Raw genomic sequence first — 27533 nt, 5'->3', positions numbered from 1 at the left:
AAAGTAACCACAAAATGACCAGTGTGCCCCTATCCTTGTTGATATAAGTGATTGCTGCTGTCTTACCAAGGAACGCTTTAGTCAGTCTTGTTTTATTCTTCATACCTTCTAGGTAAGAATTATTAAGATACTCAGTCATGGGATCCTGACAATATCCAACTCAGAGAAAAGTTCTACTTCCTTAAACTCGGTCCAAAATCACTTGACACAAAGTTTAGCAAGAGAGCACCTGATGTTCAGAGAGAAATGAAAACTAGGGGAAGAAAGTGCCGAAGGAAAGGGAAGAGATGATGAGGCCAAAACCTCAGGGCTTTACAGCGGGGTCTTGAGAGGGCCTTTGTTTCAATGCATTCAGTAACCAGAAGCTAGGGACCCTGCTTGCACTGGCCACCACTGACATTTCTCCTGTGATCTAAGTCTCTGCTTAACAAAGCAGCCCATGGATACTCTTACAGGCCCCTCGTCTGGAATGGGGGTGAGTTCGTTCAGCTCACTCCTTCTTCTCCTTCCTGAGCAGCTGACTTATTCTGATGTGGTTTTGTGGTTAGACAGTAAGCAGCACTGCTTATGTGGACATGGTGTACTTTCAGTTTCTGAAAGTGAGTCATGTTGACTTTCCTCTGAGGAGTAAGAGTGACCCTTGCTCAAAAGGACAATATGACTAGAAAGAAGAAACACCAGAGGCCACCAGTACCAGAATGTTTACCAATGTAGGCAGTCACTAGTTTTTAGGAGTAGTTTGTGTCATCTTTTTAAACAAGGTAAACTAAGAAGGATTTGGTTTTGGATCTTTGAGTGTTTGCCAATGTTTGAGGTACTTGCTATTTTTACTCATTATTTAGAGTGATGATGATAGATAAAGAGCTCAAGATCTACAAATAGACTTAAATAAATTTACAAATAGACTTACATTTGGTCATCTGGTACCTGATGGGGAAATTTCCAAGAGGATCACTTGCTAGTATTACATCTTTAATTTTCATGTCTGTTAATGGCTCATGATATTGGACTACTCTTCCAGGCCCTAAGAAATCTCAGCAGGTCTCTTGAGAATCAAAATCGAGGCTCTAAATAGTCAGCCAATAAACAGAATAAGTGGTTTCTTGTACTTTCACTCTCCTTCATGGTCCCATTTGTTTTTTTCACGATAATGTATAGAGCCAAAATGTGCTCTTGTCACCACTTCTGTGCTCTTGACAAGCATTGTTAATTGCCTTATGTTTTTCTTGCTTAGTCAGGATGTAGCCTCAAGATACTTCCCGTCGCCATGCTCCTGACAGTCTCTGCTGTCAGATCACAGTAGATAAGTGAGAAGAAGCCCATTTGCCATGTCTGCCCTAGAATTTCCACTTAACTGTGCTCTTGGGTATCCAAATTATAGGAGTGCCACTGTCCTCCAATCGAGGAGCCTTTCTTTCCTCAATAATTAAATCCCTCTGGGTCCAAGAAAGTACAAATAGAATTATTGTCAAATTCTATGTCACTGAGCCATCATCACTACCTATTGCTTTTCTAAGTCATTTGGGCAATTGGAGAGAATAAGAAAAGCCCAGTAGTGAAGGAGCATGTATTAAATAATTAGTGAGACATTCAAGACAGTTTGTATTTCACAAGCATGTAAAAATTACTATTACTTTATGAGACTGAATTTTCTTTTCTTTCTTTCTTTCTTTTTTTTTTTTTTTTTTTTTTTTTTTTTTTGAGACAGAGTCTTGCTCTGTTGCCCAGGCTGGAGTGATCACAACTCAATGCAACTTCTGCCTCCCAGGCTCAAGCAATCCCCCAACCTCAGCCTCCTGAGTTGAGACTATGGGTATGCACCACCATACCTAGCTAATTTTTGTAGAGATGGAGTCTCACCATGTTGCCCAGGCTAGTCTGTGAACTCCTGAACTCAAGTGAACTGCCTGCCTTGACCCCCCAAAGTGCTGGGATTACAGGGGAATGAATTTTCAAGCCAAGGCAAGTCCCCCTTTCAACTTTTGTTAGGTACTAGGTCTGTCATTTGGTAGTTGCTGTAAAGTAGATGGCAGCATCTGTTAGGGTAGAATAAATTCAGTAGGGAGACTTACTAACCAGCTAATATTTGTGAGATTTAGCATGTGATAGCTATTTATGCTTCTTAATAAAATGTATTTATTCAAATCATAATATACAAGAACTGATTAAATATTGTTTTAGCTGAGAGTCTTGGTTACAGTTAATAGGTATAAACTCTACATTATATAAGCAGAAAAATAGCTTATTGAAAGGTTCTAGAGTCACTCAGAGAAGGAACTAGAAATCTGGAAGACAAGACTTCAATCAAAAGATAGTCACCATTCTTCTGTCAGGCTAGCGCAGGAGCTGTGTCCTTGTTTGATGTCTCTTCAGAGAAGAGAATGGAGATACTTTAAAAAAAAATCTTAAGGACATTTCTATGCATATATACAATATATTTTTAAAATTTTGAGGTTCAGGGGTACATGTGAAGGTTTGTTATACAGGTAAACTTGTGTCTTGGGGTTTGTTGTACAGATGATGTCATCACCCAAGTATTAAGCCTAGTACCCATTAGTTATTTTTCCTGATCCTCTCCCTCCTCCCAACCTCTACTCTCTGATAGGCCCCAGTGTGTGTTGTTCCACTCTATGTGTCTGTGTGTTCTCATCATTTAGCTCCTATTCATAAATGAGAACATGCAGCATTTGGTTTTCTGGAGAATGGGGGTTCTTAATCTTCTGTTACTTAAATCCCCTTGGCCATAGGTTGAAGCCTATGAACCTCTCCTCAGAATAATCTTTTAAAATCTGTAAAGCAAAGTACATGGGATTACAAAGGAAATGAATTCTACTGAAATATAGTTATCAAAATAGCAAAAAAATTCCAAATATATACTGTAGTAATATATGTGCTTCCTTATTAAAGCATTAAATAACATTAACTGGTGGCTCTAATTACTGATATAACTTCAGTAGTGATGAGCATAACTGGATCTTGGTTATCCACAAACTCTGTAGCTTACAATATCTGCAATGAGTGTTAGAAATATTACAATATCTCTAATTTCAACCAGCGACGAGGTCACAATTACTGCTTATACAGCTGTGGTTAGTTTAATGCCTACATTTATAATTAAATTCCAAGTTTTAGTTTGCAGTTAGTAAAAATAAAGTCATATATTTTTTCTACTTATTTTCATGGATTCCTTTGAATTTTATTTATAGGCTCCAGGTTAAGAGCCCCAATTTTAGACTATGAACTTCTTGAAGGGGGAATTTTTTTCTTTATTCAGTTTTGCAGTTATTTTATCTCTATTTATATAAGTGCTTTATGTACTTTTACTATTAATAAGTGACGTATTCCTTCTTCCAAGCAATTATGGAAATATCTGAAAATTGGGGCAAGAAATCCCAAACGTTGTGCAGGTTACCATTTGATACTAAGGATTCTTGGGTTATCTTTGTGTGTAAGAAACCCACTCACCTCCTTCTGCAGCCATACACTTTATTCCTCCTCCCAATCACACTAGTGAAATTCTGTGGAGCAGTCACCCCTGGGGTTCTACCACAGGACCTGGCTGCTCTTCTGGACTACATGGACAGCTATTTCTTTAATATCTTTAATGTTGTCTTCTGGAAAGATGTGGATTTTACAACAGCAATTGTCTACCTAACCTTCTCTGAGGAAAGAAAATTAACCCCTTTTCAGAAAGTCACAATAATTTTGTCATCTCTCTGTCATTTTTATTGCTTTATTGGAGAGTTTCTTTCTGTCATCCACTGGTTCATGTTCAGCTAGTCAGCCTTCCAGCTGACTATAATTTCTTGTTTTACAATCAAGTTAAGTTTGAATTGAGTAATTTGTTTTAATAAATGTTGAAGAAAAGTTATTATGATAACATTATTGAAGAACTTATTGATGAATTAAAGTGTTGTTTATCCCTTTAATAACCCAAATATCTGGTACTTGGATTCTTTTTTTTTTGAGACGGAGTTTCGCTCTTGTTACCCAGGCTGGAGTGCAATGGCGCGATCTCGGCTCACCGCAACCTCCGCCTCCTGGGTTTAGGCAATTCTCCTGCCTCAGCCTCCTGAGTAGCTGGGATTATAGGCACGCACCACCATGCCCAGCTAATTTTTTGTATTTTTAGTAGAGACGGGGTTTCACCATGTTGACCAGGTTGGTCTCGATCTCTCGACCTCGTGATCCACCCGCCTCGGCCTCCCAAAGTTGGTACTTGGATTCTTATATCTGCAGCTGTGATGCATCTCATGCCCGGTTTCACAATTTATTGATTTCATTTAATAGCCGGGAGAAAATGAGGACTGAAAATGATTTATTAGATGGAATATTTCTTTTCTGTTTACTTCTTTCCTGCCATATTTATTAATCTCATCACGAAATATAGAAAAAGAAAATCTCTTTAAACTATATTGTCAATAAAATCAGTGACAACAACAGCAGAAATCTCACAATGACTTGAGCTTTGAAAAGCCATTGGATGTTACTAAACACTTTTCATCGTACTGATCAAAACAGCTTCCTGAAAGAATGCTAAGTTTCTTTGAAATCAGAAAATTAAGCCCGGAAATTCATTCTGTCCCATTCCATTCCACTGCTTTCATGAACACTTCTTTTTTCATTGTCTTGACATAAAAAGCTGCTGTTAGTGGATTCTGAGGAGTTTAAACTGCTGAGAATTTGATCACATTACTGTTTGGAATTACCACAACCCCCGGGGTGTATCAGAGATTGTTACATGTCTTGAAGAGACAAGGAAACTGAGGTACAGAAAAAGAAAATGACTTGTTAAAGTCATCTATCTATTAATCAACTTCCATCCAATTGTCTTTTAAAAGGGCAGGCACAAATCTACATTAGTAGTAAAGTAACTTTTACAGATTGTGCCTCTGTAGTCTCCTTTTCAAAACGTCTTTTTCAGTGTTTCTAAAACCAGTTATTTATTCACTATGAATTCTTTTTTTTTGCCACAGAAAGAACACTAGCCATCAGTTCTAACTTGGAGTGCTGAGCCTAAGCTTGCTCTCTTTGGTTATTCTGGAGCAGTGGGTGCAGATTTTTGTTTTCCTCCAATGAAAATGGAATTCATTTCAGATGAATTATCTATTTCTTCAAGGTATTCCTGTGTAACTTTACTAAATATTTATCGAGCAAGTGCTATATGTAGAGTCTTGTACTTCCAGTTATTTGGAGGACTGGGATATACAACTTAAGCTATTCCTAAGGGCTTTTAGGCTGAACAGACATCCTGTTCTTTTTCCTGGGAAAGGAGCTACAGAGTTTCCAGACATGGTGATCTGAAACACTTCTGAGACATAAGCTGCTTCTGAGAGATGGCTTCGTAGGAAGAAAAGTTGACCTACTGTTTCAACCACATTGTCTGAAAGTCTGTTTTTGTTTTCCTTCCAATCACTTCATGTGAGCAAAGGACGAACTGAATTCTTGTTCTCTAGAAATAATTGTTTGAATAAAGAAGACTTTTTAAAAAACTTTTTTCTTTCCCTCTTCCTTTTTTCCTTCTTTCGTTATTTTATTTTTCCAAAGAATGTTTATTGAGGTTAGAACCAAAGAACAGAGCTATGATATGAATGAAACATGGTTTTTGCGTGAAGGAGATACACATGTCATAAATTACAATGTAATTTTTTTTCTGTAATAAAGGTATCTGTAAAATTTAAGGGCAGCACAAAGCATGAGTGCCTAAGTACTAGGGGTAATTAAGGAGCCTTTATACTGTAGGTGAAATCTAAACAGGGTAATGGAAAACAAGTAAAAGTTCGACAGGTGAGTTATTTATACTTGTCAATTAAAAATCTAATGTACCCCAGGAAATAAATGACAGAAGACACATAGACTAAACTATTTTTCTTATTACCTTAATTAGACTTGGGGAAAAAGAAAACTAAGGTTGAGAACTAGAAAATGATAGAAAAATCCAACTCCAGCTCTAAAATGTGGCCTTGAAGAAATTGGCCAGAGACTCTGAAGTGCCAACGGTTCTACCAAGCATTTCCTGCTTCTAGGTGATCTGAAGTTTCTGGTGGGAGGTCTTTAGAACTAGTGTCTGGCTCTCTATCAAATATCGCTTTCCTAGCTATCAGAGGGGCCCCAACTACTCAAAACTGAAATTGTTAGTTAAACCACAGCTTTGACTACTCAGCCCCCCAAGTCTCCAGTCATACTTTACTTGTTAACTATGTCTACTCCCACACAGAACCTGCCCTTTTTTTTTTTTTTCTGGGTGATGCCAGTAAACTCACCTCTGACTAGGATTAGGTTATATGGGAGGTCAAAGCCCTTTGATTTTTAGAATGTTTAATAGAGTATTATAGCATCCTTTGGGGCTGTCCCTCATAGATATGCCAATGTGACCTATCCCCATCCTAACTCCTCACGTAATGATGGTGGCTTTCTTCTAAAGTTCACTTGCAGTAAATGGTTATGAATAAGTACACAACTAAAATGAACTATTTACTAGCTAATTTTTGGAGACATCTTACTTTTAGGACAAAAAGCCAAACAACAAGATAAAACTTATAAGGGAATCAATCCAGATTTAGTTCAATCTCCCCAATCTTCTATTCTATGTCTGTTTTCCATATATGTAATTATAAATAATCAGGCTGACAACCTAAAAAAAAAAAGATTGTTGACTGTTTTGTACTTGTGAATGCCAAAAGCATTAGAGCAATAAAAACTAAAACAATGTATACCTATGTAACAAATCTGCACGTTCTGCACATGTTCCCAGAACTTAAAGTAAAAAAATATACATCAAAAAGGAAGTGACTGCAGATCAACTATAGAATTAACTTGAAAATTCTCTTCTCTGTGTGTTTGAGTTAATTGATTTCTTTCTGTGAAACTGCATGTACTCTGTTTTCTTTAACTAAAAAGAAGTTTCAAAAGCATTGTTTTACATATCCAAAAAAGAAAATGTAGTCAATGAAAAAAAAACAGGAATCATATTCTAATTTAACTTATTGCTTAATATTCATCAGATAATTTTTGTTTCTTTATACCTGATCACCACACACTTTATTATTTCAAAATGAACAGGAGGAAAACAGTCACAAAAATGAATATTCCAGCTCAGTTACAACTTCTATCTACATTCAGCTGGTGACTTCAGACAAGGTTGAGAATCCAAATCACTTGCGGAGCTTCGTAAAAGTCACACTCTTTTTTCCACTCCCTGACATTTTTATTCACTGGATCTGGGTGCCATCTGGATACATTTATTTTGGAGATGCTTTCTATGTGATGTAATGCTTTTCCATTTTGAGAACTACTAGTTTAAATTATTTGCTTTCTGGTCTTTGTGTCCTCTGTTGTACCTTCTCGAATTTGCTGCTTACTGTTTATTGAGCAATTTTGATTTCCTTACGTGTATTACTTCACACCTCCTTATTCCAAAATGAACATGGAAAATTCAGAGGAGATGACTAGCAATACCTAGATAACTAGTAGTTCCCAGTCAGTTAGTTAGAACTCAGCATAGGCTTCCCTGGAGGAGGCAGACGCCTGAGAAAAATGGAAAGGTCTTGTGTGTTCAGAGACCCGGGTAGGAGGGTATAGGCTGGATGGTAGAAGCTGTGTCAAGGGTGTTTCTGGAAGGCTGGGAAGGGCCAGCTATTTTCTTTTCTTTTTATTTTTTTTCTTTTTATTCTTATTGTACTTTAGGTTCTAGGGTACATGTGCAGAACATGCAGGATTGTTGCATAGGTACCTACAAGGCAATGTGGGTTGCTGCCTCCATCCCCCCCATCACCTATATCTGGCATATCTCCCCATGTTATCACTCCCCAACCTCCCTACCCCCAGCTTTCCCTCCTCTAGTCCCCCACAACAGACCCCTGTGTGTGATGCTCCCCTCCCTGTGTCCCCATGTTCTCATTGTTCAACACTCGCCTATGAGTGAGAACATGCAGTGTTTTATTTTCTGTTCTTGTGTCAGTTTGCTGAGAGTGATGGTTTCCAGATTCATCCAAGTCCCTACAAAGGACATGAACTCATCATTTTTTATAGCTGCATAATATTCCATGGTGTATATGTGCCACATTTTCCTTGTCCAGTCTATCATTGGTGGGCATTTGGGTTGGTTCTAGGTCTTTGCTATTGTAAACGGTGCTGCAATGAACACACATGTGCATGTGTTTTTATAATAGAACAATATATAATCCTTTGGGTATATACCCAGTAATGGGATTGCTGGGCCAGTTATATTCTAGCTACCCCTTTTCTCAGGAAAAAGCAGGAGTTTATAATTCTTAGGGTAGGGGAATTGATATTTTTGCCTAGTTAGCTTCTTGGTTCCGTAAAGGAATTGATGATCTCACTGGGACCTGCTGAATGGACTGGAACTATAGCAGAAGGGATCGACAGTCTCAATTCAAATGGTCTCACAACACTTAAACTCTCACTAGAATGCCGAATCGTAATCCCTCTGTCCTGATACACAACTGAGAAAACCACCATGAATCAGGAAGTAAACATCTATCATTAGTGAAAAATTTTCCAAAGAAGTAAATCTGTCAAAAAGAGGATACTTGAACTCAAATATTCACTCCTGTACCTGTATTCTTTTCTACTTTTAACTTAAACTTCTAATTTGAATACACTCTCAACTTGAAATCCGATGTCTCAGTTTTTTGCTTTCCAGACTTGGAGGAATTTCCCCAACGTCCCAGTGCCCCACTGGGTTTCACTCTGCACTGGGTCTGTAGCTTTCCAGGAGTTCTATTGCTTCCTCTTCTTTCTTTCCCGTTTTTGCAAACATGGTGACACAATGACTATCCCTCCCCTTTTATGAAACCACATAAAGTCATAACAAGCAGATGATCATACTCCAGCATGGACTTTACAGTTATTTTATTATTATATTTTTTATGTGTCTTGTGGGAGTGTGAGATGGAATTCATCTCAAACTTACTGCATTTCTAGTTGAAAGTATGTAATCTCTAGTTACTTTCTCATTTCTCTTTAGGTATTGGTACAACAAAGATAATCAATTCCTGAACCTGAATAAAAGATTTGTTGGATAAGGATGAAAGAAGATGAGGATTTTCAAAAGAGGAATTTCTCTTTCTCTTTTAACCCCTTCAGAGAGATTCATCCCTTTATTCTCACAATTATGAAACAAAATGTCATTTTGTTCTTTGAAAACCTGAAATTAAATTTGAGACAAAAGTTGTTATTAGTAGAGTCACTAGATAGGAAAAAGAAGACATATTCATTGTAAGCAGCATTTTCTAATGACAAATAGCTTCAAAATTTGTTTCAGATGTAAAACACAGCCACCAAAGAGTGCAATTGCTGCATTGCAATTGTATGGTAAGACTATGTTTTGCTTTGTAGGAAATTTTCAAATCCTTCCAAAGCAGCTGTATAATTTTTCCTTCCCACAGGCCATAAAGTAGAGTTCCTGTTGCTCCACACCCTCACCAGAACTTAGTGTTGTCTGTGTTTTGGTTTTGGATTTTTGCCATTCCAGTTGGTGGTATCTTCTTTTAATCTGCAATTCCCTAATGACATATGATGTTGAAGATGTTTTTATGTATTTATCTCCCATCTATATACCATCTTTGGTTTACATATAAGTTTATATCTTTTCCCCGTTTTTACATTGGGTTGTTTGTTTTTTTAACTTGATATATTAAGAGTTTTTGGTATATTTTGGATACAATTCCTCTATCAGATATTTGTTTTGCAAATACTTTCTTCCTGTCTGTGGCTTATCTTTTCATTTTCTAAAGGGATCATACTTTAAAAATGAGATATGTTGTCATGCACATAAGCAGTATTCTTGATTTCATGGGAATGCTCAGTTATAATGTTGGGAAAGAGGAAAAGGAAAACTTAAAAGTTAAATTCTCATAACTATGAGAACTTAAAGAGAATGATCACAGGAGCCAGACAGAGGTTATGTGAATTGTCAAATTTTGTGGAATAAAGTGGACATCATGAGTGTTTGGTTAATTTGTCTCCATTTAAGAGACAGCCCCATCCTGGTGGGGCGTGTATGCCCTTGTTTAGGTCTGGTGCTCGTGATCTTTCCTTCCGAAACTTCTACCTTGCACTTCATTTCATTCTTCTAAGATCATTCTCTCTTGATGTATCTCCTACCATTTATATCACCAAAACCCCACATTTGATGCCCAACGTGCAGTACTGAATCACGGGCTTGGGTTTGAGTGCCAGAGAGATTGGGCCTCAGCACTCAGCGTTGTGGCTTAAGACGGGTATGACTTTAGGGAAGTCGTTAGCCTCCAGCAGCCTGTTTCTTTGTGTGCCTAGCTCACAGTTTTACTGAGAAGACTGTCATATGAAGCATTCAACACTTTGGCTGGCACCGGTGCTCAGCAAATGCAGGTTTTCTTTTCATCCACCTTTCTTTTCCACGATGTTCTCTCTACCTTTATAGCCTACACCCTTTTGTTTGTTAGACTAACAATTTTCCTTGAGTCTGAATATTTCTCTAAAGAACATTGTGAGCATTCCTTCCTCCTCCTGTTGTCTTCCTCTCTTTTAAATGTCCCGTGGTCAGTCCCTGTGTGGTCTTTTCTGGTCTCAAGATGAAGCTCCCACACGACACAATTGAGGGTATTTCTTGGATCTGCACCTTCTTTTTAGCTTTTGGTATTTTTGTTATTTCTAACTTTTCTACTCTTTGTAGGGGCTCTGAATTAAGGAATTCAGTGACGTAAGCAAAGATGAACCACTGTGTCCCTAGTATTGTGACAAACAGAGAATCAAAAGATATAAATTTTCCCTTCAAATTGATGATCTACTCAGGAAGACATGATATGTACACACAAAATAGATTTCAACATTAGACAGTGTGTGTCTAAAGGTAAGGTGCGATCAGAATGTGAGCTGATGGCTTCATGGTTTTCACTGGAATATCAATCACATGGGTAGCATATCTTGGCTAACGGAGTTGAGGGAGATGAAGATGGGGTTGATAGTGAGGGACAACAAAGAGAGAGGATGATTCAGTCTGTGAATAGAGTCGGGAGGAGGAGGCTGGTGATCTTTGGAGGATTCTTGAAAGAAGTTGCTCTAAGGATTACAGGAGAACCTGACCATCAGGCACAGGCTCCTGGAACAGGAGAGCTCCTTTCCTCCCTTCCCACTTTCTCTCTGTAATTTACTTTCCGGTTTTTTTTTTTTTTTGTCATGAACATATGACTAGTGACAACTGTGATATGCAGGACTTAAACCATGTAATTATTAAGTCAATACTTAAAAACATTCTATTTTGTTATAAAGAGGATTTATGAGAGCGTACAAAGCTAAAAAGAAAAGTAAATAAATAGGAAAAATAAGACATTAGGAAAATAAACATGTGGGACATTAGGTGGATTCACGGATGAAGCTAGGGCACAAAATTCATCCTAGAATTCACTACACTTATTGGAGATGGTCCTGTTTAGGAACTGATTAAACAAAAGTGAATATAGTTGTTCACAAAATTTCTAGGATTCATTAGGTAATGACCAGTGGTACAGAAGAAAATATTCATTCCTGATACTAAAGCCATGAGAAGCTTTTTCCCCATGGTATTTACAGATTAAAGATTCAGAATGTAAAAACCTGACTTTGACTTTTATAAGAATTTCATTGTATTATAGGAAGGAAGAAAGAGAATATATGCTAAACAGAAACCATCATACTCAATTTTTTTACATCAAAATTACAAGGTTTATTTTCTACTTGAATACATCAAAGACTCCTCCAGCATTTCTTTATGACTCACAAGGCCAAGGAGGGGATCTCATGTTACTCAGGAAGGGAAGATGGGAGATCTTGACATTCAACTTCAAAAATCATCTTCTCTCCTCTCTCCTCTTCTGCGAGACACTGAATTGCTTCCTCTCAAAATTAGTATGTTGAAGGCCTAAGCCTCAGTACCTCAGAATAAGCTTGTATTTAGAGATAGGGCAGTTAAGTTACATGAGGCTATGAAGGTGAGCCCTACTCTATTGTGACTGGTGTTCTAGTAAGAATAGGAGATGTGGACACACAGCGAGATGCCAGACCCAGGTATGCACAGAGACGACCATGTAAGCACATAGCAGGAGGGCTGGCATCTGCAAGCCAAGGATGGAGCCCTCAGAAGAAACCAAACCTACTGATATCTTGGTCTTGGACTTTCAGTCTCAAGACTGGGAGAAAAGAAATTCCTACTATTTAAGTTACCCAGTCCGTAGTATTTTGTTAGGGCACCCCTAGAAAATTAATACACCTTCCAGTTGCTCTTCTAGGGCACAACAGAATTTCCCTGGCTCAAATTTACTGTGATCATGTTAATATTTTCTTTAAAAACCAAATGTTTCTACTTCTTATTCTGATTTTCACAGTCTTTGAAAATTTAGTCCCAACACGTCTTACCCTATTTAACTAACACTATGTAGAACTCGTCCAGCAAAATTGCTTAATACATCACCCTCCTTCACCCCCAGGTGTCCTTTGGACTTTGTATGTTCATCTCTCCTCTTATTCTACCTGAACTGTTGCAATTTTGATTTTTAATCCATCAGGGTGCATCTCAAATACACACTCATCTACAAAGCCCTTGGTTACTTCAGCACATCCTCCTCTCCTGAATTTTTGTAAGATATTGTCATTATTTATTCATGTCTTATTCTTTTCTTTTGAAGGTAAGATCTTAGAAGGCACAAATCACATTTTTATATCTATGCATAAAGTTCCCAGCACAACACCTTCTGAAGAGAAGGTACCCCATTCCTTCATTTATTCATTCACACATTCTATTAGCCACATATTGTATTAATTTGTAGGGGATGCAACAGAGGACAAACAGATGTGGTCTCTGTCATGTGGAACTTACTTTCCATTTGAGGCACAGATAAATGAGTAATCAAGCAGTCGTGCTGTTGCCAGCACCCCGCTGGGGAAAGATGCTGTGATCTATGATAGGTAGTATGCTTAGAGAAAGCCTTCTGTGGTTGTGCCATTGACGTAAAATCTGAAGAAACCAGCCCCATGGCAAGGGATAAGCAGGGGCTGAGCACCTGGGGCAAGGGTGCATTTGGCATGCTTCACCCTGGCGTACTGAGAGCTCTGTGAATAAGAGGGAGGCTGGAGAGGAAAGCCAGGGCCAGGTCCTGCAGGGCTTAAGTCCTTTTGAAGCCTTCAAAGGATATTAAGCAGGGAAGTATTCATAATGCCATTCTAGCACCGCTGCTGTATGAAGGATGAATTGTCAAAGCAGAAGCATGGAGACACGTTAGGAGGCTATTGTGGTACTCAAGTTACAAGTGGTGGCTCATGAATGGGGGTGGTGATAGGAAAGAAAGAGAGAAGTGGGTGGGCATAGGGTATCCTGAAGGTAGAACTTGTAAATGGATAGGATGTGAGGAAGGAGAGACATCAAGAATGATCCCCAAATTTCTGTCTCCACTAACAGTGTTTTTACATTTTACAATTTTTTTATTGAGAAGTGGGACTTGAGCACTAAAAACAATCTTATCACACACACACACACGCACGCACACACGCGCACACACCCACACGCATGCACCCCCACACATGCACACGCACACACACGCACACACGCACACACACGCACACACGCACACATGCAAATCTCCCAACTTTACTACCATTGGGGATAACTTAATAATTAAGTACATGTTCTTCCAGACCATTTTGGTGCGTGTGTGTGTGTGTGTGTGTGTGTGTGTGTGTGTGTTTGTAGTGAAAATAAAAAGTATGTTACTTAAAAACCAACTATAGCTATTTCTACCTTCCACGGGTATAATATAAATCTGTCTCAGGTAAAGAGTATTTTGCTGAGAAAAATCATCTTTATTGGTGTTTTTGATGAGTGTGACCTGGTGAGAGAGGGGAAGACAAAGGGAGAGATGAATTACTCTGCATGGTAAAGTATGGAGACTAATACATAAGCAGTCTTTCTCACAGGTTCAGAAAAGAAAAATAGGAGGACATACATGCACGGGGCATCAAACATGAGGCCTGAGAAAACTGTTGGCATGTAAGGCATTATCTGCGGTGGAGGCGGTCAAAGACCATTAGGATAGCAATAATTAATATCTCTATAAACTTCTCAGCTCCACTATACTTCTTCCTAAACTGCCATGAAGATTTAATTACACAAAACAGACTGTGTTAGGGAATAAAAAGAAGATTGGCATTCAGGGTGGGAAAGGCGGTGTTAGAAGGGGAGTGAGAGCCAGGTAGTCGTGGAGAGCCAGGCTGCAGCATGAATTGACGGAGGGGCAATCGGCAGTGCTCTGTTTTTCTGTCCTATGACTAAAGAATTCCCTCAGTTTGGAACCTGGTGGTTTGAGAACTGGACTTGGGCCATTTTATTTGGGTAGTTATAGAACATGCTTCAGAAGGCTGGAGTGTTTAGGGATCTAGGCAGTGAAATCTCACCGTGTACATATTGATCATTTGAGAGCCTTCCCATGCATCTCCAATGTATTTCTGTTATAGATAACTCTCTCTGTAGCTGAACATATTTCCTGAACATTCTTGACTAGGTTTCTAGACATAAAATGAAATTCTTATGATATATTTCTGGGCTGTGAGTCATAGTTCCTTCATCACTTAAAAAACATCAGCATCTCTGGAAAGGTATGGCCATGCTGGTAAGGGGCAGGGAATCTCCGAAATTTCAGTCCCAGATGCCCCATAAATAAGAGATGGCAAAATTGTTGCATCACTTTTAAATTAGGTTCGTTTCAATTATGCCAGCTTCTTCATTTAATTATTCTGTAACTGAAAGGTCACTAGAAACCAAGAGAAAAAAGTAGTGTGGAAACTGAAAAAGAAAGGTTTAACCAATTTCCATTCAAACAACGATCCCTTCTTGTGTGTTTTTTTCCCCCCCTTTGGGGAGGTGATAAGGCAGAGAGAGGTTGTGGGGAACAAGGTGGTTATTGTTTTTGTGAAACTCTTTGGTTTTGACTCTGACCTTTATCTTATAGTGGAAGGTAGGGCGTTCTGTATTAAATGGAAGAAACTTGTGGTTAGGGAGTAGAGAAGCAGTTATTGGAGAGCCTGAGATATGGTCTAACAGAGACTCCAGACTGGCTGGGGAGAATCACTTAGCAGCAGTGTGTAAGCTCTAAGTAGGACAATAGGGTGACTTGTCACTGAATTCCAAGGATCAATATTGTTGAGGTATGTCATAAGCCTGAGAAATCTGATTTATTGCCAGCCTTGTTCAATATCACTCTTTCTCCTCCTAGCTACATTTGTAATTCCTCTTGCTTCTCATTCTCCCAGTTCAGGAAAATGCTGGCATCTTCAGATGTCTTCAGAAAAGACAGGTAGGGTTCCTCAAGTCCATACATAGCCACATCCTCCCAAACGTGGCTATTGCCATAAGCTCTCCTATATCCTCAGAAAGCGGGAGGAATAAAGAAAGAGACCTAAACAGTTTTGAGATCAAGTTCACCGTTTAGTATTCCCTAGGTTTTTTGTGTGTGTTAGTAAAAGTGGGGCTCTGTTCTTGTTTCTGTAGTTGACTTTGGGAAACTTCTGAAGAACCTAGGTGTTTTATTTTTGTAATAAAGTACCTGTTGGCATTGTGGGGACTAAACTACTTTGACTGTATTTCTATAATATTAACATAATATATAATTGTTGCTTTCACCCATTATAGTTTATTGTTCTAGGTTCTGTGTTTGCACGCTGACATGATGTAATTGGTTCAGCTTGCTTTTTTGTTTTCGTGAAGATTATGCCTTGTCAGTTAGATCTGTCACTCTATAGGGAGCTATTCAGAAAGCACAGTTGCAATAGGACAGCAAATTATTGATGAAAGTAATGATTCTGGCAACTTGTCAGAAGGGAAAACCAAATAACCAAATGAATAAATCTGTTTTCCCCTTTCCTACAAGTTCAATTCATCTCTCTCCCACAGAATCCACTGTGAGGCTTCAGAAGGTGTTGCCCCTAATCCTAGCTGGGGAATTCCTTGGTTCTTTCCAACAATTATGGTTTACCAGGAACTGTCCTTACTCTGTGCTATGATCTATGTCATCAGTAATACTGTGCTTGCTCAAGAAGTTTCCTGCTTATGGGCTTGTATGCTTACCAAACTTACAGCTCCTTGAAGACCTGGGTAGCATCTTCTTCATCTCTTCATCCTCGAGGCTGATACAATGTAAAGGAAGACTTTGCCTAGAGGTGCCCAGGAGTTTAATTTGCATGCCCACCTCAGGAAACCTGCTATATGAGTGCAGACCAGAGGAACTGTTTGCATTAGGATCTCCTAGGCTAACTGGAGAGAGACATCCTGGAATTGATGATACCAAATAAAGAGTTATTTAGATAGAGAACCATGACTTGCAGGATAGGAAGAGAGACGTCTCGGGAGATGGGCAGGGTGTGCCAGTGGAAAAAAATGCTGTGGTAGCTGGGATGCTGGCTTGTAATCAGGGGGATCAGTTTTGAGTTTATCCTGGTATGGTGTTACTTTAAGCATTGTGGCCTAATCTTTGTGACTATGTCCCGGATTCTTTGATAAAGAACACTGTGAGATAAAACACTAAACCTTCTTTGTGTATGGACTCAGAGCTAGGGCAGAGGAGGTAGGCATCATCTTGGTGAGGCTTGCAACTACTGTGGGCTGGTCTCTCATTTTTGGTGGGAGTAGGGCTCCATAGCCAAGTGGCCATTGTTTTATTCAGAAGAGCACCAGCTATAGGGATAGAACCCACAGTGAGACTGAACAGCATCCATTCAACAAAGCATAGTTCGGAGGCTGGGGCAGCCAAAGATACTGTAGTTGCTACCCAGCATGGGCGAGGGGGCTGGGGTTGCAGCTACCTAATTGCAGTAATCATAGACCCCTTGAGTCAGGGAGTTGACTTTATGAGAACAGATGGAGGAGCTTAGCTTCCTTAACAAGTCTGTCATTCCACCTCTTCAGTGAGAACAAATAATTTGGTAGTTCCCAAGGGAAAATCATGCTCTTGGGCAGAGATGCCATTTTCCCATGAGGGAGGTGTGTTTGACCAAGTCTGTTCTCTGTATAAAAGGTCTCTTCAGATTAGATCAAATGCTCAGTTGGGGTTTGCGTAGGGGCAACCCACAGGTGAGAAGCACCTCACTTGGGTTTGTATTTGAGTGGGTTGAGCCAATAGGGAGGGTTGTGAGGAGCCTAGTGGGCTTCAGAATGTCAGTTTCAGTCCCATGTAACTGGTTGGCTGGCTGCCCCCCTGCTGCTCTGTTTCTAGCAAAGCTCCACATTCAACCTTTGAAAGTGTTCTCACATGTAGATCCTGTTTATGTGAGAAGTTTGATCTAACGCCCACACTCACACAAGTGCTTTAATTATGTACTGGAAGGGTATCCTCTTGCTCCTACCCATTTCTTAATACTGCACAGAGCAAATATGCTGCTGTGTTCTGTACACCCTGAATTTCTAAAGTGGAGTCATCTCACACAAAACTTTCCATCTCTCAGCGGGTACTGTTCTGACCAGCTGACCTATATGGCTTGCATTGTTGCCATGTTGGGAGTTACTGATTAAAAAGAAAATAAAATTAATCAAGGTGAATTGCTTACTTCTCTACATTAGATTTCTTTCATTCTGATGCTTTTCTTCCTCTCCTCTATTATCTTTATACTATATCGCTTTTCGGTAAACCAGAATGAATTACTCAACAAAATATTATGTAAATATGAGACATCTTTTTGTTTAAAAATTGTTTTCCTGAATTGCAACACATTTTCTTTTGAAAATGCTGTGGTAACTAATGACTCCCAAATCCAAGTGGGATACTATTTCTTGCTGAAGATACATGTTCATCACTGACCAGCTGAGGCTGTAGTCAATGTCACCTTCATTGTGGGACCCAGGATGACAGCGTGGCCTCTAACTGGAGTGCTACTGGGCTCATTGGAGAAGGAAGTAGGGCCTAGTGATCACATTGTATCTCTTAAAGTTTCTGCTTGTAAGTGAAAAGAAGCTTTTGAAGCTTCCCTGCTTAAATTCCCCTATGAATTCTTTCCAGGGTTTATTTGACACCAAGAGAGATCATCCCTTTTGTAATGCTAGATATAGGGAGAACTGGGCTTTGAATAGTATGTGACCCATCACTACTTGGGGTTGCTGCTGAAGACAAGTCAGTTACGCCCCTTTAGTGGTGCTTGTCCACTGAAGCAGCATCCCTTGGCCGTCCAAACACCTCCATTTCTGTAGTGGCTACACTCAGTCTCTACGGATATGGCTTTAGCAGAACACTCTTTTGGTTAACATATGCAGACACATCCAGAGGCACAAGCGCATCAATACTGAGGTCTGGTCAAAGAGCCAACATTCACTGTTCTTCCCTGTAAACCATTGTGATGCAAGTGGCAACACAGTCTTTTTAGAGCTTCTCAAAATTCAACATCTTTTATATGTTTTTCCTATAAAAATACTACCTTACTATAGCAGATAACAGGTAACTGTTCATGAAACCATTTTATTTTCTTCCTGGTCACCCAGGAAGATTCCATTTTCCAGTCCTCCTTGCATCTAGGTCGAATCTGTGATGAATTCTGCCTAGAGACTGACTATAGGCCCACATGCCCTACCTTTCCCAGGCCTTGCTATAAACCCTTTCCTGTGAGATCTTCCATGAGCTCTTCACATGTTTGGAAATAAAGGATTCCAAAATTCACATCACAAGTTGGGAACAGCATGAGTCTTAAATCACTAGTTAGAGGAGAGCCATCCAGGAGAGTGGTTAACCTACATTGGAGCTCATCTGCATGAGAAATTTTTATTTTGTGAGTTTCTGAGATTTGGAATCTACCCGTTATTGTGACAGAGCCTATTCTTCTTTAACCAATGTCCGTATTACTCAAGGCATTTAGCCCTCCCTCAATATCACTCAACTTTTCTGCATAACCAAGAGGAGCCTTCCAACTTGAACAGAAATAGTTTGCTTTAGGGGGCCTTGTTTAATGACTCCCATTCATTAAAGAGGTTGGCAAGTTATAGAACCTACATCAGTCAGCTTGGCAAAGTTATACTGTGGTAACTAATGACCCCCAAATCCAAGTGGGATATACAGATTTATTTCCTGCTCAAGTTACATGTCCATCACTGACCTACTGAGGCTCTGGTCCATGCCATGTTCACTGTGGGACCCAGGATGATGGCATGGCCTTTAACTGGGTTGTTGCTGGGCTTATGGGAGAGGGAAATAGAACCTAGTGATCACATGCTGTCTCTTAAAGCTTCTGTTTGTAAGTGAAAAAACATCACTTCTGCTTGCATGTAACAAGCCAAAGCAAATCACATGGCTAAAGCTAATGTCATGGAGGATAATACATAATCCTCCTATAGGGAAGGACATCACAGAAAGGGGAACTGGAATATTTGGAAGAATAGTAAGCCATCTATCACAACCCTCAAAGGATGCTCTTCTTACTTTATGTCTTGAAAGTCACCTTTCGTTTTTATTTATTTATTTATTTATTTATTTATTTATTTATTTATTTATTTATTTACTTATTGAGACATAGTCTTGCTGTGTCACCCCGGCTGAAGAGGAGTAGCACAATCATGGTTCACTGTAGCCCTGATCTCCTGGGCTCAAGTAATGCTCCTGCCTCAGACTCCCTAGTAGCTAGGACATAGGCATGTGCCACCACACCTAGCTAATTTTTAAAATTTTTGCTAGAGAGGAGGTCTCACCATGTTGCTCAGGTTGGTGCTGAACTCCTGAGCTTAAGTGTTTCTCCTGCTTCAGTCCCCATGCTGGCATTACAGGTGAGAGCCACTGCACTCAGCCTATCTGGTTATTTTTAAAAGGTACAGATTAGCTTGCTGGTGAGACCTTGCTTAATTTAAATTCTTTGGAAATATATCCTTCCCAAGCACTGAGTCTAGAGATAAACAACTATATTCATGGAAAGTCAAGAGTGTTAACTTAGTGCTCCTCAAATAACATTGTGACAAAGGCTTGCGTTAGCATCATGATATAACTTTCTTGGGCTGTATTAGTTTTCTATCATTGCTGTATTCTGAAATTTAGCAACTGAAAACATCATACATTTATTATCTGACTGTTCTGTAGCTTAGAGGTTCAGGCAGAGCACCTGAGACTGCTTTGAGTCTCACAAGATTGAAATGAAGATGTCAGCCTCTAGGGATGAGCTGGCTTCTAGGCTTGCTCAAAATTTTGGCCACATTCAATTCCATGCCATTGTAGGACTGAGTGATTTGTTTCCTTGTTAGCTGTTGGTCCAGAGTTGTGCTAGTTTCTGGAGCGCACTTGCATTCTCTGATGCATATCCCTAGCGACAGTAGTTGTAGTTCTTTTCATTCTTTTTCTCTCCATGACCTTCCCTTCTTCCTCACTGCTCCTCTGCCTACCTCCTCTGCCACATCTCTCTGTCTTCTGTCTCGGTTTCTGCCTCTAAGGGTTTTATGTGTTTACACTGGACTCACGCAGATAGTCCAAGATAACCCCCTATTTTGAGGACAGCTGATTAGTAACCCTAATACCATCTCTTCACAGCAGTACCTAGACTAATGCTTGATTGAATAGCCAGAGTGTGGAAATCTTGGTGAGACACAGATGTATCCTTAGAAGTCTGCCTATCTTATTGGTTGTAGGTATATCTGTGTACCAGATCATTACTCAGAAAAATGCCTTAAACCTTTTCATATGGCAGTCAAGTCTGGTAGGTTCTCTGGTATAAAAATTCTACTCCCTAGAAAAGAAAATTTTGTAGGCAAGGATAGTTCCCCTGACCAGATGTTGAAGACAGGGATAGAACTTTATATCTTTCTTCCCTGAGGACCTCATCCAGTTCCCCATGACCAGTAGACAGTCCATGAATGTTTATTGCTGCTGCTGCTGCTGCTGCTGCTGCTGCTGCTGCTGCTATTCTGGCTGCTGATGAACAGAAGAGGCCCAGGTCACCTATGTTTCAAGCAGATTATGAAGCCCTGTGCCATGTGTAGCAGAGTCTTTGTAAATAGCCTGTTTCACTTAATTCACAGAAATGGCCACCACAAGATGGCTCAAAACCTCTTCCCATTCCGTCATTCAGCATCAGCTTTGCTAAGGAATAGGGGTGAAGATATTTGCATGTTATTTATTGGCAGAAAGCCTGAAAGCATAATGTTTTCTAAAATTAATAACAAAAAATTTAGGTGCATTCTAGCGGGAAGACTCTTTTCTTCCCCACCCGTATTTCTCTGAGCCCATATGAAAAGGAAGTTCCACGTATCCTTCCATCCTTTCTGGGAAGTTCCTGAGAGGGGATTTCTGTGTTTCTTTCTATCACTAGCATGGTATTCTCTAAGGGAGGAGGAGTAGTTAACCTGATGGGTAAGAGTCTGTTATCTTCTAGGCCGAGTCCAGTGTCCTAGAAGGTATGATTTGCTTTAAAAGCAGGAACAGACTTCACACTTTCTCTCCTGCACTGACCACAGCATGCAGAGGTAAGAACAGTATACTCTCTGCTCTTCTTCTTTTTGTACAAGAGTTGCAGCTGGGTCAGGCTGGAGCGGATCTGGAGGTGCTTACTCTCCTGGGCTTTCTTGGCCTCTGTGTACAGCTGCTGATAAGCCTGTGGGGCAGCTAGTTGGGTAAAAACCCATGTCATCTTCTTGGTAGGCCATATGCTACCCAGCTCTGGATTTAGGAAAGCCCTGTTTTGGCCTCAGCTATAAGCTGAGTGTTTTAGCTGGGAACTCTGTACTACAGGAATTACTGAGTTTTCATTAATGTATATTTACTCTTCTTTTAGCTCACCGTAGATTTACCCAATAGTTAGTTACAACCCAGAGAGGAGTTGGGGACTGTGATTAGACTCATCTTGATTCCAGCATTATAAATACTCCTATAATCTTAGAGTCACAAGTAGGACATTTTTGGAGTATGGTACTAAATTCAGAATCCATACAGGAAAAGATGACTAGATTTGATTACCATATTAGCTAGACAGTTAATATTCTTAATATTAAAATCATCTTCAAAATGATACAAAAATGATGAAAACCTCAAATCAAAGATGGTCAAAAGATATATATTGTAATTAATTAAAGAAGAAAGAGGTAAAGAAAAACAGCCTCTTCTTTTCACTGTCCTTATGCTATCCCTAGATAATCTCATCTAGTCTTTTTTAATTTTAATTTTTGTGGGTACATAGTAAATATATATATTTATGGAGTACCTGAGATGTTTCTCACCTAGGCTTGTGGCTTACTACAATCTACAGGCTGATTCCCAAATTTTTATCTCCAGTTCTGATCTCTCCTTAGAATTTCAAATTAATGTATCCATCTGTTCATTGACAGTCATTTTAAACTTACCGTGTGTAAAATGAAGCTGTTGATTTCCCAGCCTGTCTGCCCTCCCCTCAAACCTTCCTTCTTTTTCATTGCCCCTATAAATAATCTATCAGCAATTTTGCAGGGTCTACCTTCCATATTTCTTCATTCTGTCCTATTTATTCTTTGGTTTCTGCAACGAACCTAGTCCCTAGTTCAAATGACCTATTCTCTCTGCTTCTACCCTCATTTCTTCCAACCTATTCTTGTTATAGTAGCATTCAGCAAACCTAAGTCCGATATATTTATCCCCCGTTTAAAAGCTTTCAGTACCTTTCCACTTCACATGGAGCAGCGATTTCCAAAACAAAGGCAGTTTTATCTTGAGGTAACATTTAGCCATGTCTAGAAACATTTTTGTTTGTCACCATGGAGTTTGGGGAAGGAGCAAGGTCTCCTACAGGTGTCCAGTGGGTAAAGGCCAGGAACGCCACCAAACACCCTCCTGCAGTGCATAGTATAGCCTCCAACACCACGACATCTTTCAATCTGAAATGTCAATAGTGCTGAGGTTGAGGAACTCTGTTATAGAATCAGGCTCCTTATTTTGGGCTATAAAGCCTTTTGGAATCTGTCCTGCCTCATTCTGAACCTCATCTTCTGTCACCTTTCTCTTCTTTTTCTCTTCCTTCTTCACAAAGGCCTTTCTTCCTTAGAACATGCCAAGCTGGTCTCTGTCTTCGGGCATTTGACTTTGCTATTGCATGTCCCTAATTTTTTTTTAGTTGTGGTTTTTCACCATCATTAACTTTTTTGTTTGTTTGTTTACATGTTGTATTAGTTTGCTGAGGTTGCCATAAAATACAACAAAAATAGTGGCTTAAACAACGGGACTTTGTTTTCTAGCTCTTCTGGATTCCAGAAGTCTGAGATCAAGATGTTGGCAGGATTGGTTTCTTCTAAGGCCTCTCTCCTTGACTTGTCGATGGTTGTCTTCTCCCTGTGTCTTCACACTGTCTTCCTTCTGTACCTGAGTTCCAGTTTTCTCTTCTTATAGGGACATCAGAGATATTGGATCAGAGACCTGCTGGTAGCCTCATTTTAACTTGGTTACATCTATCAAACCTGTCTCCAAATATATCCACCTTTTGAGATATTGGGGATTAGGACTTTGACATATGAATTTGGTGGTGAGGGGGTCACCATTCAGTCCAAGACTCATATATATTGCTTATATTTTCCCTGCTAAAACGTAAATGCCATGGTGGAGAAGACCATCTATCTTGTCTGATACTATATCTAAAACACTTAGATTGATAGCTGGTATAGAGTTAGTACTCAATAAGCTTTTGCTCAATAAATGAATATACTTGACTAGTGAATTGTATGATTTGGCTACTGATAACATGTGAAAGCAAGGCAGAGAAAAAATCTTGGCTGTTTCCCAGGTTTGTAGTTTAGAAGATTGAAAGGCTAGTGGTATCCTTAAACATGATAGGCAGCACAAGAAAAAAATCGGGATTTGGGAGAAAAGCTTTAGACATGCTGAGTGAGAAATACTGGAAATATATTCAGATGGAAAAATCAAGAAGACCTGTAGATATATGGCCTGGAATGGAATGAAGAAATCTTGGTCAAACACGTAGATTTGGGGCTCATCAATTTATGGGGAGTAGTAAAATCTAGATAGCAGATGAGATTATTCAAAAAGAACATGCATAGGAAGAAGCCTAGTACAGAAGCAAGGAAAACACTAATGTTTAAAGGTTGAGTGAGGAAAGCAAAGTTTAGTTGAGAAGTGTTAGGAGGCAGGAAGGAAGGAAGGAAGAAGTGAGGAATCAGAAGCAAAGGGGAAAAGATATTGAATGGAATGATCACCTATGTCAAGGGATAAAGTATTTCTCAGACTCTTTCAAGGAATAAACTTTCCATGATTTACTCTTTGGAAAAAGTGGTCAATTTAGTGAGGTAAATGCTGAAATTTACATACTTCCCTTGTAGAATTTTCTAAAACATTGGCATAATAATGTATCTGAGAAATCTTGCTGTACAGAAACACATACATTTTAATTTCCAAATTAAAGTTTCCAAAGCTCGTGATTTGGGCACATATCTCTCCCTTTCCCCCCTACATAACAGCTATTAATAGTAGTACAAAGAACTGGATCTCCAGGATCGCTCTTGTGAAACAATGTTATCACATAAACAGTTAGGTAAACATTGAGAGGATTCCTTTGCATTTGACAATTAGGGGCCTTGTCTGAGTGGTTTCCATAAAGTGGTTGGGCCTTAAGGGTGAATAGGAAGGGACAGAATTAAAGCAGTGGGCATAATCTGCTCCTTCTATAAGCTTGATCTCAAAGAATAGGAAGAAGATAGGGCAGAATCTTGGGTGGATGGTTGTATAAGGTTATATAATTATTTTTTAATGGAAAGGATATGACTAGGTTTATAGATAGTAGAGAGATTGAGGAATAGTAGCAAGAGGAGTTCAACAAACAATAATCAATAGTAAAAAAGGTCTACAAGGAGAAGGGAGAAACTTAAGATCAAGAGAAGTTTCTTCCCTTTTCTGGAGACTGGAGAAAATAAAAGGAGAGGCTGCAGTGGTAGATGTAGGGTAAGAGGTTGTGGAAGCCCATGACAGACTTCAGTTTCTCAGACAAGAACATGTGCTCAGAATTTGTCTTTAATGCTGAAACAAAGGTGCCCTCCCTTTCTTTCCCCTCCACCCAAAAAAGGTCATGTATGATATCGCTCATGTAAAATCCTTTCTAAATGTCATGATTATTACGCTATGGTCAGGGCATCACCTCTTTTTTGTACTACTATATAGGCATCATTGTTCTGACCTTTAATCATCTAGTTTCCTTCAGGTCTCTGCTTCTGGAGCAGACTTATTTTATGCATTTCTGTTTCCTACTACCTTTTACAGAGTGGAGTGTTATAAACGTTGATTAGTGAGTCACAGTCAGCATCCCAGTCCATCCTCAACTGAGAATCAGTTAATTGCCTTATTATAAATTGAAGAATCCTAGTACCAGGGTATAGGTACACAATTCAGTTCTGTACACTTTCAGTGGTAAATCTTTTCTAGAATTTTGTCCTGATCTTATTTCTCTACATTCAATTTTCATGATTCATGCCCAGCTTAGTTGATTTTTATCCCAAATCACTCTACCTGGTTGCCCCAAAGTATGCTATCTTTGTATATAAAACACTTATCAGAGTGCAAGATACAAAGCAAGTTTAATAAATGGTAGTTGTCCTTATTACCATTATAATGGGATTCAATTCAATGAAGGAGAGCTACATTCCCAAAGTTGCAGTTTTATATTTCTTGATTATCTACAGTCTTCTAGATCTTGCCCTTTCTGTGCACGTTTTCTTTAATATTTTTCCCTTATGAACTATGTAGTCCTTTTCATCCCACTGTTTTAATTGTTAACACCAATTCTTTCATTTGTATTTATTTATTTAATTTACTTAATATACATATTTATACTTCAACATTTTCCCTAGCCAGCATTTATCATCTTTCATTTTTCCATATTTCAGGCACTCTGAAATGTCATTCTTTTATTCATTTCTTCCCCAATTATCAGTTGCCAATAAGCCTGAAAGCCATCATTGTAAAATTTCCATGTACACAGCAATACTTCTTTGTTGGACACTTACTATGTACTACTTACTATTCCTGGTATTGAAGACACAAGCATGGTAAATTAAAAAATAGTCACCTTCTATATGGAGCTCATATTCTAGTGAAAGAGTTACACAATGAACAATTCAGAATTAGGTAACTAATGAACTTGTAAACATTAGTTTCTTAGGTGGGTCACCAGATAGTAGAAAACTAACTTATAAAGAATGTGTGGCTTGGGTAGAAAATATTCCTGGAGCAAAGAAAGTATAGGCAAGCTGTAACTGAAATCCCAGACTAATGAAGTGAAGGAAGATAATTAGGTCATGTGGTACAATAAACCTATCAGGATCTACAATGGAAAGACTTGAAATGTGATTAACCAGGCAACGTGAGGATGATGGTGGGTAGTTATTAGAGTTATGACCATTTTGGTGAATTCCATCACTATTGCCTGAAAGCAACCTTGCTTAAGAGTTGTTGCTGATAACCCGCTAGGGATCAGAGTTTGTTTTGTTGGGATGTCAGTAGAGATGGAAGGCATTTGGAAAGCATACTTTATGACTTGGATCTTCTTTTAGATTTTTAAACAGACAGGCATTTCCCATTTTGCAGAAGAAGGCAGCTCACTTCCTAATGGATTCCAGAACCTCACCCTGTTTCAGTAGAAAAAGTCTATTGGAAAAATTATTACTTCAATTATGAAAATGCTGAGCTTTTGGTGTTTATGGAATCTTCAGTAAGAAATAGCTGCTTAGCACTTTGATATGTAGACCTAGAGTTTCATAGGGGATTGGGAGTTTCAGAGGGGAATCTTGGTTGGAGAAAGAATGTTTGATATTGTCTTACCCAATGGAAATGAATGAGATTGCCCAGAAAAGGTGTGCTGTATTTTACAACGTTTAGAGTAGATTCCAGGTAGGGAAAGAAGTGACAGTGGAAAGGGGCTAACTGTGAGAAAGTTGAGAGGGTCATTGGATTGCCGATCTGGTTAAAATAAAGAGTTGGCATAAGGAGAATAACTGAGTAAGAGAAATTGAAGAGTGAAAAGTAAAAGTTTGTATTCAGAGAGTGGGGTGACTGAATTTAGTCTTTTAAATCTGCAACTATTCTGGGTAAAACAGTTTTGGATATGCCTGGGGATGACTGAAAGTGAGGAGAGGTCCTGTGGAAAGGATTGTTAGGGAGGGCACAAAAGAGTGGAATCAAAGTGCATTGATCGCCATGAAGGTACAAAGAGATTAAGCCAGCGAGGGGCTTAGGTGTCAGAAGGCAAGTGAGGATACCGGAAACGTGACGTATGATGAGCTGTGGAATTGAGAAGACAACTGGCCGCAGCTATTCTCTGCAGAGAAGACAGGCGAGAGGCACTTAAGTTCTTCTAGAGCCAGTCGTAGCCTGGATGGAATTTTGGTTTTTGAGGATGTGGCAATGCAAATATCTGTGGGTCTTCACTGTATTGGTTCTGGGGTCAAAGTTGTTGGTGTTAGACTTTGTACTAGGGCTGCTGCATGAACTCCAGGAGCTGTACACAGTGGAATTTGAAGGAATCCAAATTATCTGTTATCCTTAAGCCCTTTCAAGTGTGTCATCTCATGGGGATTTTTT

The 27533-nt window shown here is 39.2% G+C and overlaps 1 protein-coding gene across 6 annotated transcripts in view; it reads left to right on the top strand.

Moving 5' to 3' along the window:
* Window positions 1-27533, top strand: part of LOC104650944 (uncharacterized) — a 413896-nt gene that overhangs the window by 54490 nt on the left and 331873 nt on the right. The gene's annotated exons all lie outside the window — the stretch shown is intronic.

The sequence above is a fragment of the Saimiri boliviensis genome, chromosome 19, assembly GCF_048565385.1.
Source record: "Saimiri boliviensis isolate mSaiBol1 chromosome 19, mSaiBol1.pri, whole genome shotgun sequence".
Taxonomy (NCBI): domain Eukaryota; kingdom Metazoa; phylum Chordata; class Mammalia; order Primates; family Cebidae; genus Saimiri; species Saimiri boliviensis.
The sequence above is the reverse complement of the archived record's forward strand: the minus strand, read 5'-3'. Positions and strand labels throughout refer to the sequence as shown.